Raw genomic sequence first — 9,186 nt, forward strand, 5'->3', positions numbered from 1 at the left:
GGAACCACACAGAATAATATTTGACTAAAATATAATAATTTAAAACCTTGATTACATTTGAATACCATAACGTGTCTCTATCCGTGGGATATTGGGAACAGATTTCCAAAATCACTTGGAGCTGATTTCATTGGGGTTTTTACAGTCTTTATGTCCAACAATGAAGATAAAAAAAATTAATTAAAATTGCTCTGAAAACTTAAGGGGCCAAAAAAAACACTCACTGACTGCCAGTTGGTGAACCCTGTTTATAGGCTAGTGTCCACTGTCCTCTACTTAATAATTCCTGGAAACGACATCTGTGTGCGTTTAGAGCAGGGCGATATGTAAAAAAAATCCAGATTGTGATAAATTGCCTGAATTCATGCCGAAACGATAAATAGAACTATACATTTATATAATGTGCACTGCCGTTTTATTTTATTATCCTTTTAAAGTACTACTACTAGTTTGATGGTTGTAGCCATCATTTGTCCCATTAACCTATATTAGCAAACTTATTTCATTTCAACTTCACATGTCTATAGTATAGGCTACTTATCATAATGAACGATATCAGCAAAATGCCTGCGATAAGTGATCAGTATGGTCGGTGTCAATCATTTTTTGTATATCTTCCCAGTCTTTGTGTGTGTGCGTGCGTGTGTGCGTGTGTGTGTGCGTGCGTGCGTGCGTCGTGCGTGCGTGTGTGTGTGCGTGCGTGCGTGAATGCGTGCGTGGTGGTGTGTTGTGTGTGTGTGTGTGTGTGTGTGTGCGCTGGAGAACAGAATGGTGGCTTCAGACAAGGGTGTTACATTTAGTTCCCATTGACCTCCCCTTTGGCTACAAGGTATTTTTACATTCATTGTGGAACTCCTTAGCAGCCACTTTCCAATACTCTTGGATGGCCTCCTTTCCTCTCGCTCTCTTTTCCTTCATGACCGCTAACAGATGAAAGGCTTGATGGATTCTCACCAGTGAATGTCACCTATCCAATGTTTTCAGAGCAGTGACAGAGTGGAGATTAAATAGCAACCCTATTTGGGCATATTAATATCTGCCCATAGTTAATATCTGCCCATAGTTTAATATCATGCCCATAGTTGGAATATCTGCCCATAGTGAATATTTGTGGTCAATTTGCAGTCTACAAATGATTTGTATTTATGTTCTGGCCCCCCAACCATTGGCGGTTAAATCTAATTGACGGTCCCTGTTCTAATACAAATACATGATGTATTGCTGCACTCTCTCCAGTCTAACCACTGACCATCTCCCCTTGCAGTTCCTCTTCTTGGTGAGGCAGGGGGAGCACCGAAAGAGGAAGTGAGGCAGTTTCTACTAGTAGAACTGCAGATGCTGAGATGGGGGATGGACAGGGCTATTTTCAGCAGGCCCTGAGCCATTTCAACTTCCTGACCCTGTTGTTTACATCTAAGGTAAAGTCGACTGGGAGACCAAAATGTCAGACGTCAATGAGATCTTTGTTCTGTGCATAAGAGTAGAGGCCTCTGTTTGTGTGTGTTTACGTGTGTGTGTTGTGTGGAGAGAGAGAGAGAGGTCAGAAATGTTCATGTGTCAAGAGGGCAGCACTCTGAAATGATTAGCGGGAAATTAGTGTAACTCTGTTAAAACCCTGGGTTTATCAGAAAAAAAAACTAAAAGGAACTTACGGGAATGATGTAGGGCCTAACCAGGATCAAAACACAACACATATGGTTTCCCATTGAGTGGGGAAAACAGTTATCTGCTAGCGTACTTCAAACACTATAACACATAGACCTGTGTGTAGCCTATATGCTACGGTTGCACTGCAGAGCGTGCATGTGCTTGCCTGACAGTGACACAATGCACATATGTGAACGTATATACACATGGTCACTCATTGATCTGGTGTGGGGCTGAGAGAGAATAAGCTGGGGCTGTGCAGAAGTCAGCAGAATCTCCCAGAGAAACACAGGGAGCATTAACACAGCTGGCTGAATCAGGGGCTTTGGAGGGCGTCACGTCTGAGGGAGAGGGGCAGAGGGGGAAATGGCAGAAGGGTGACGGGGTAGATAGAGGTGGAAGGGGTGGCGTAAAGGAAACATGAGTGGTATTAAGAGGTTGGGGAGAGAAGAGGCAATGGAGTTGGAAAAAACTGCCTTATGTTGTGATCAGGAGTCACATGTTTATTTTGCAAGCTACAGCACACAATGTTTTACAAAAGTAGGTTATAAAGGACCATAGAAATCAATTTGCTTCCTTTTTAATTTTTTGCCTAGGAACATCTGGTATCGTAGTGTCCCAATACTGGCACCATGCTACATGAATCCACTGCTGTTTAAGACATGCAAATACACTTGAAGTCGGAAGTTTACATACACCTTAACCAAATACATTTCAACTCAGTTTTTCACAATTCCTGACATTTAATCCTAGTAAAAATTCCCTGTCTTAGGTCAGTTAGGATCACCACTTTATTTTAAGAACATGAAATGTCAGAATAATTGTAGAGAGAAGGATTTATTTCAGCTTAAATTTCTTTCATCACATTCCCAGTGGGTGAGACGTTTACAAACACTCAATAAGTATTTGGTAGCATTGCCTTTAAATTGTTTAACTTTTGTCAAACGTTTCGGGTAGCCTTCCACAAGCTTCCCACAATTTTTTTTTTTTTTTTGGGGCCCATTCTTCCTGACAGAGCTGGTGTAACTGAGTCAGGTTTGTAGGCCTCCTTTATCGCACATGCTTTTGCAAACTGTAGTCTGGCTTTATTATGCCGGTTTTGGAGCAGTGGCTTCTTCCTTGCTGAGTGGCCTTTCAGTTTATGTCGATATAGGACTCGTTTTACTGTGGATATAGATACTTTTGTACCCGTTTCCTCCAGCATCTTCACAAGGTCCCTTGCTGTTGTTCTGGGATTGACTTGCACTTTTTGCACCAAAGTACGTTAATCTCTAGGAGACAGAACGCGTCTCCTTCCTGAGCGGTATGACGGCTGCGTGGTCCCATGGTGTTTATACTTGCGTACTTTTGTTTGTACAGATGAACATGGTATCTTCAGGCGTTTAGAAATTGCTCCCAAGGATGAACCAGACTTGTGGAGGTCTACAATTTAATTTCTGAGGTCTTGGCTGATTTCTTTTGATTTTCCCATGATGTCAGGCAAAGAGGCACTGAGTTTGAAGTTAGGCCTTGAAATACATCCACAGGTACATCTCCAATTGACTCAAATGATGTCAATTAGCCTATCAGAAGCTTCTAAAGCCATGACATCCTTTTCTGGAATTTTCCAAGCTGTTTAAAGGCACAGTCAACTTAGTGTATGTAAACTTCTGACCCACTGGAATTGTGATACAGTGAATTATAAGTGAAATAATCTGTATGTAAACAATTGTTGGAAAAATTACTTGTGTCATGCACAAAGTAGATGTCCTAACCGACTTGCCAAAACTATAGTTTGTAAACAAGAAATTTGTGGAGTGGTTGAAAAAAGAGTTTTAATGACTCCAACCTAAGTGTAAGTAAACTTCCGACTTCAACTGTACATCTCTTACGTGTTTACAATAGGCAGTATACAACCTACTGGTGGCAAATGGCATCATACACTTAAATAGGACGCACACTCAGCGGCACTCATAGGCCTAGTCATATACAGTAATAAACGTATCCCGTCACCATAAAACTAGACATGTGCCTCCTACAACAGATGATGCCTGCTAGCAACCCCAACAGCAGAGCCTCAAGGAAAGTAGTTTACAGGCRGACCATTAATAGGTCAATGGTGCCCCCTGTCTTACAATACTGCCTGAACGAGTTGTTAGGTCTGAGAGACACGTTTTTTAAACAACTAATAAGAGGCAAATCAGATCCAGTCTGAACTGTGCGATGTATTAGGGAGTTGTAGTTTCCAATAGGCCAATGTTCTAAATAGTTTAGCGCATAAAACGTGGTAATTAACTACAATGACGATATTCCATTGTCTGATCTGGGTTTCTTTTATGCCTGCTACGGAAGAAGCAGGGGGGATATATAGAGCAGCTGTTGCTTCGCGAGGTATCTCTACCTGAAAATCCATGATCTAAGTGGTTTATAGTTGGTATTCAGCAGTCATAAAATTATGCCTTATTTACTTTGAATAACTACAAAATAGTGATTGTCAGACAGCATAGACAGAACATGGCAGTTAACCCACTGTTCCTAGGCCGTCATTGAAAATAAGAATATGTCCTTAACCTAGTTAAATAAAGGTAAAATAAAAATAAATACAAATATGCAGCAGTTCTAGAGATGAGATGACTTGGAATGAAATAAGTCATCAAATAAAACAAACGTAATATACACAACTGGAATATTTGATTAAAGTCATGTGAATAATTATGGTTAATAAGTGATAAGCTGTAATGGGCAGTCAAAACTCACTACCACCATGGGACTTTTATTAATTGTTTGATTTTGTGTCACAGCATTCAACCCAAATAATCGAAACCCGTGATTTAAATAATTGAACCGAAACCGAATCGACCTCAAAAAGCACTAATCGCTCAGCACTAAGTGAGTCACAGGCCCATAACATGTCAAAATGTCGAAGAGAAGCCAAGTAGTTGTTCCTTGCTTTTCAAGTGGGAGCAACAAACTGGAAAAATGTCGACCTTGAACAACCATAGCTTGAACAATATCATTAGCTAAGTTTTATTACACAGTGGTTGTGGTTTGTTACTTGTGCATGTAAAAATAAACATGCCTATTTGCAACAACACTTTATTATGATTGACCAGCGACAAACATTGGGAGAAAAACACAATATGGAGCCAGATAGCTGCCAAAAGGTTGAACGTACGTATTGTTAGAATCATAAGAAAACCCATACTTAAATTGTTAAGATAATAAGAAAAACCATGCAGTAACCGTTAAATTAGATCTGTAAATGTTATAACTATGAAAATCAATTCTTACTTTACATCTTCCTTTACTCGCTTACAGATCTTTTTATACGTACAAACTTTTGTCAGGGATGTGGCATCCACAAAGGACATGAACTGAACGTAGCTAGTCAATCAAGCAACTCTAGCCCAGACTTTAGAGTTGCTTTTCAATTTCCGGTTTAATTTTCCTAATAAAAGTTTAGAGCTTGTTGTAGAACGGCATTCGATAACGACGTTATACCAGTAGATGGCGTAGTATAGGCTTGGGCCTTCAGCAAATGACTTTAAAGATACAGAAGAGCCTTGTCTAGAATAACCGCCTGAGCTGCAAAATAGAAAGTTAATATGATTTAGGCCTATTCCCCAATCTAAATATGCCATGCTATGATGTGTTATTTAATGGCCATATAATCGCATAATTTATTTATAGCCGCGTAGTGCTACTGTAGTGATCATGTAACGCAGGTATTCCCAAACTGGAATGCCATCGGGGGTACGCCAAATATATATATTTTTTCCCCCACATTTTCAAACAGTCCATTTATATTTTCCAACAGGGCTATACATTTGGGTGAGGTTTTCTTCTCGCCTGAGTAGCCTCGTTTCACTGCCAAAAATAAAATGAAACCATCTAGTGTTCAGCGACATAACATCAATGTCAAATACAGGTAGCCCAATCACATTAACAGTTACTCTCTCGCAGGAATTCCACTAACGGTCCGTATGTAGCCAAACGTATCTACTGCTCATTCTGTTTACTAGAAAATTGATGAATTGTAAAAATAAATAAAAAGTAAGGCCCACGTCCATAGAGACACATACCAGCTCTACTGGTAGTACTACTACTACCAGTAGTACTACTACTACCAGTAGTACTACACCTGCACCGGTTGACGACACAAGTTGTTCTGCTTCCATGAGCACATCCAATGCTTGCAAAAGTAATTTTACATTTGTTTTTAGCCCAGCTAGCATGGACACTGACAGTTGTGAATCTGATGCAGCCGAAGAGCTATCTCACAACTCGATGACACCTTCACTCTTGCGCAGACATTTAGAAACAAAACATGCCAATTTGAAAAATAAACCAGTTTGTTTTTTGCGAGAATTAAAACAACTTTCGAGTAGTAAGACATGTATTAAAGCAACATATACCATTAATAAGAAGGTGCTAGAAGCATCTTATATGGTGAGCTACTGAGTAGCTAGGATAGGCAAGCCCCATACTATTGTGGAGGACTTAATTCTTCCTGCTGCCGCAGATATGGCTGGGACAATGCTGGGGGAAAGGCCAAAAAAACTATACAGACAGTGCCTTCATCAAACAACACTGTTTCACGACGCATCAGTGACATGGCAGGAGATGTTTTGAAACAATTACTGCTTCGCATACAAGCCAGTGAATTCTATACGTTACAGCTGGATGAGTCAACAGACATGGTGGGCCTGGCACAGTTCCTGGTATATGTCCGTTATGTTTATGGGAGGTCAATTAAGGAAGACATCCTCTTCTGCAAACCACTGGAAACCAGGACAACAGGAGAGGATATTGGACAACTTTGTATTGGACAGCTTTGTGACATCAAATGGACTTTGGTGGTCAAGATGTGTTGGTATCTGTACTGATGGTGCAAAAGCCATGACAGGGAGACATAGTGGAGTGGTAACGCACGTGCAAGCAGTTGTTTCCGATGCCACTTGGGTACACTGCAGCATTCACCGAGAGGCTCTTGCTGCCAAGGGAATGCCTGACAGGTTGAAAGATGTTTTGGACACTACAGTGAAAATAGTTAACTTTGTTAAAGCAAGGCCCCTGAACTCTCATGTATTTTCTGCACTATGCAATGATATGGGCAGCGACCATGTAATGCTTTTACAACATACAGAAGTGCGCTGGTTATCAAGGGGCAAAGTATTGACACGTTTTTTTAAATTGAGAGACGAGCTTAAAGTTTTCTTTACTGACCATAATTTTCACTTGTCTTACCGCTTGCATGATGACGAGTTTCTCACACAACTGGCCTATCTGGGTGATGTTTTTTCTTGTCTGAATGATCTGAATCTAGGATTACAGGAACTCTCCGCAACTATATTCAATGTGTGGGACAAAATTGAGGCTATGATTAAGAAGTTGTAGTTCTTCTCAGTCTGGCAAACACAATATCTGAGAGTGCGCTGACCCTGGTGCTAGAGTGGGTACGCAGCTGGAGGTTGAATGTTTGAAGGGGTACGGGACTATAAAAACTTTGGGAACCACTGATATAACGGAATKAATCATACTTTTTCCAGTATTTGGGAGCACAGACTGTAGGCCTTACATTAGGCATTTTGACTGTTGTATTTGCTTAATTCCACCCTGTATTTAGGCTTGTTATAGCCATCTGCGTTGCACAACCCTATCACGCAGAGGCTATATCCATAACAATAAATGAGACAAAACAAAATATTAAGCATGGACTATAACCTGTCTTGAGCTAAATAGTCTTGAACATTTGGGACCCCTTGGCTATCTACAGCCTATTCTTATTGCCAGATCTGTTTTCCCTATCCGCCCCTGTATGTGCTTCAACTATTTTGTTTAACATTTATTTAGAGGTTATATGCTTACAAGTTGCAGGCTTATTTTATATTTGGGTAGGCCGAAATTAAAGATTGAATTATTAAAGTGATCGGCTAAAGAACTTTGGAGAATGTATCTAATTTTGAATACACACATGGATTTCAATAAACAAATGGTTAAGACTGTTCTATTCTCTTTGATTTAGTTCCTATTGCAACTCAGACAAATGACTGAATGGATGGCATACTGACTGACTGAAGGATGAATTAAATGTTCAATATGTTGGAATGATGAGTTGCACGCATCATGCATGCGCCGCCTTTTATTTGGCTAGTAGACAAATAGGCCTACATTACAGTATGACTCTATGGCTGCATGACTCCACAAGGGCATCTTCTGAGACTGAGCGGTGCTTTTCCGAAGGCGCATGGTGCTGTGGTGCAGCATGGAAATCACAACCTCTTGAATTGGGCAGCAGTGTCACGATGGAGGGGATAGCCTATACAGAGACTRCCTAAGACCGCTGCAACAGAGTTATTGTAAAGGGTGGGAATAAGCTGATGCCAGATTTAGCCTAGGTTTAACCTCTCCCTTGTTCATTTCAAAATCCATATGTTCATGACMCGATTCATATAAATCATGTCAAATTATTTWAAATTCATATTAACCCCTCCTACAGARTATGATWTGACAAGAYTTTGATTGATGAAATACATTTCAAAATATTCTATAAAATAATATTTTGAGTGCCCATGCTGTAGAAACCTAGCAGACTGAAACTTCACTGTTGTAGACATAATACAGATAGCACTATCTAGACTTGCCCTGGCAAACACATCCATTACATTAGCTACCTAAATGTGAACTCAACTGACGAGTAATAGAGAATGGAGACTTAACTTGAAAATGTGCAAGATATCTCTTTCTGGTTTCCCTGTTCTTTTATACTGCGTTATGCTTGTTCACGTATCACTCCTCACAGGCCGTTTGGTGTACTTTTTTTTGTTGGTGAGATGAAACTGCCAAAACTCTGAAAGGTATTACTGTACATCAGAATTGCAACACAAGATTTGTTCATGCCAGGTATGGATTTTCTTACGATCCTAACAATACAGAGGTTGGGCGCAAGGTCAGTAACATCACGTGCATGACCTGCAAGTGATCTGATTAGAGCGTTGTTGGCGTGGAAACCACACAGGTGTGTAGATGTGATGTGCATTGTGTACAAGTATGCATTCAAAATACATGCCAACAATAGCCACAGTCAGTCATATATTTAAGCAATAAGCCCCGAAAGCATGTGGTATATRGCCAATATCAGCTAAGGGCTGTTCTTAAACACGACACGGAGTGCCTGGATACAGCCCTTAGCAGTGGTATATTGGCCATACACCACCAACTGCTGAGGTGCCGTATTGCTCTTATAAACTGGTTACCAATATAGTTAGAGCAGTAAAAATAAATGTTTTGTCATACCCGTGGTAGACGGTCTGATATACCACAGCTGTCATCCAATCAGCATTCAGGGCTCAAACCACCCAGTTTATAATTCTTATTAAAAACCAGGTGGTAAATTATTGCTGACCTTTTGCAAAGAGAATAGGGTATTTGGTTATTATATAATAGAATCACGACACAACCTTGTGGAAGGTTCTTAGTTTAGAAACATTAGGCTATGTAGAAAAGACAGTGTCACAGTAACAAAACAGAGAGCTATATCTATTCATGCCATTTCCATCT

The sequence above is a fragment of the Salvelinus sp. IW2-2015 genome, unplaced genomic scaffold (assembly GCF_002910315.2).
Source record: "Salvelinus sp. IW2-2015 unplaced genomic scaffold, ASM291031v2 Un_scaffold1321, whole genome shotgun sequence".
Classification (NCBI taxonomy): domain Eukaryota; kingdom Metazoa; phylum Chordata; class Actinopteri; order Salmoniformes; family Salmonidae; genus Salvelinus; species Salvelinus sp. IW2-2015.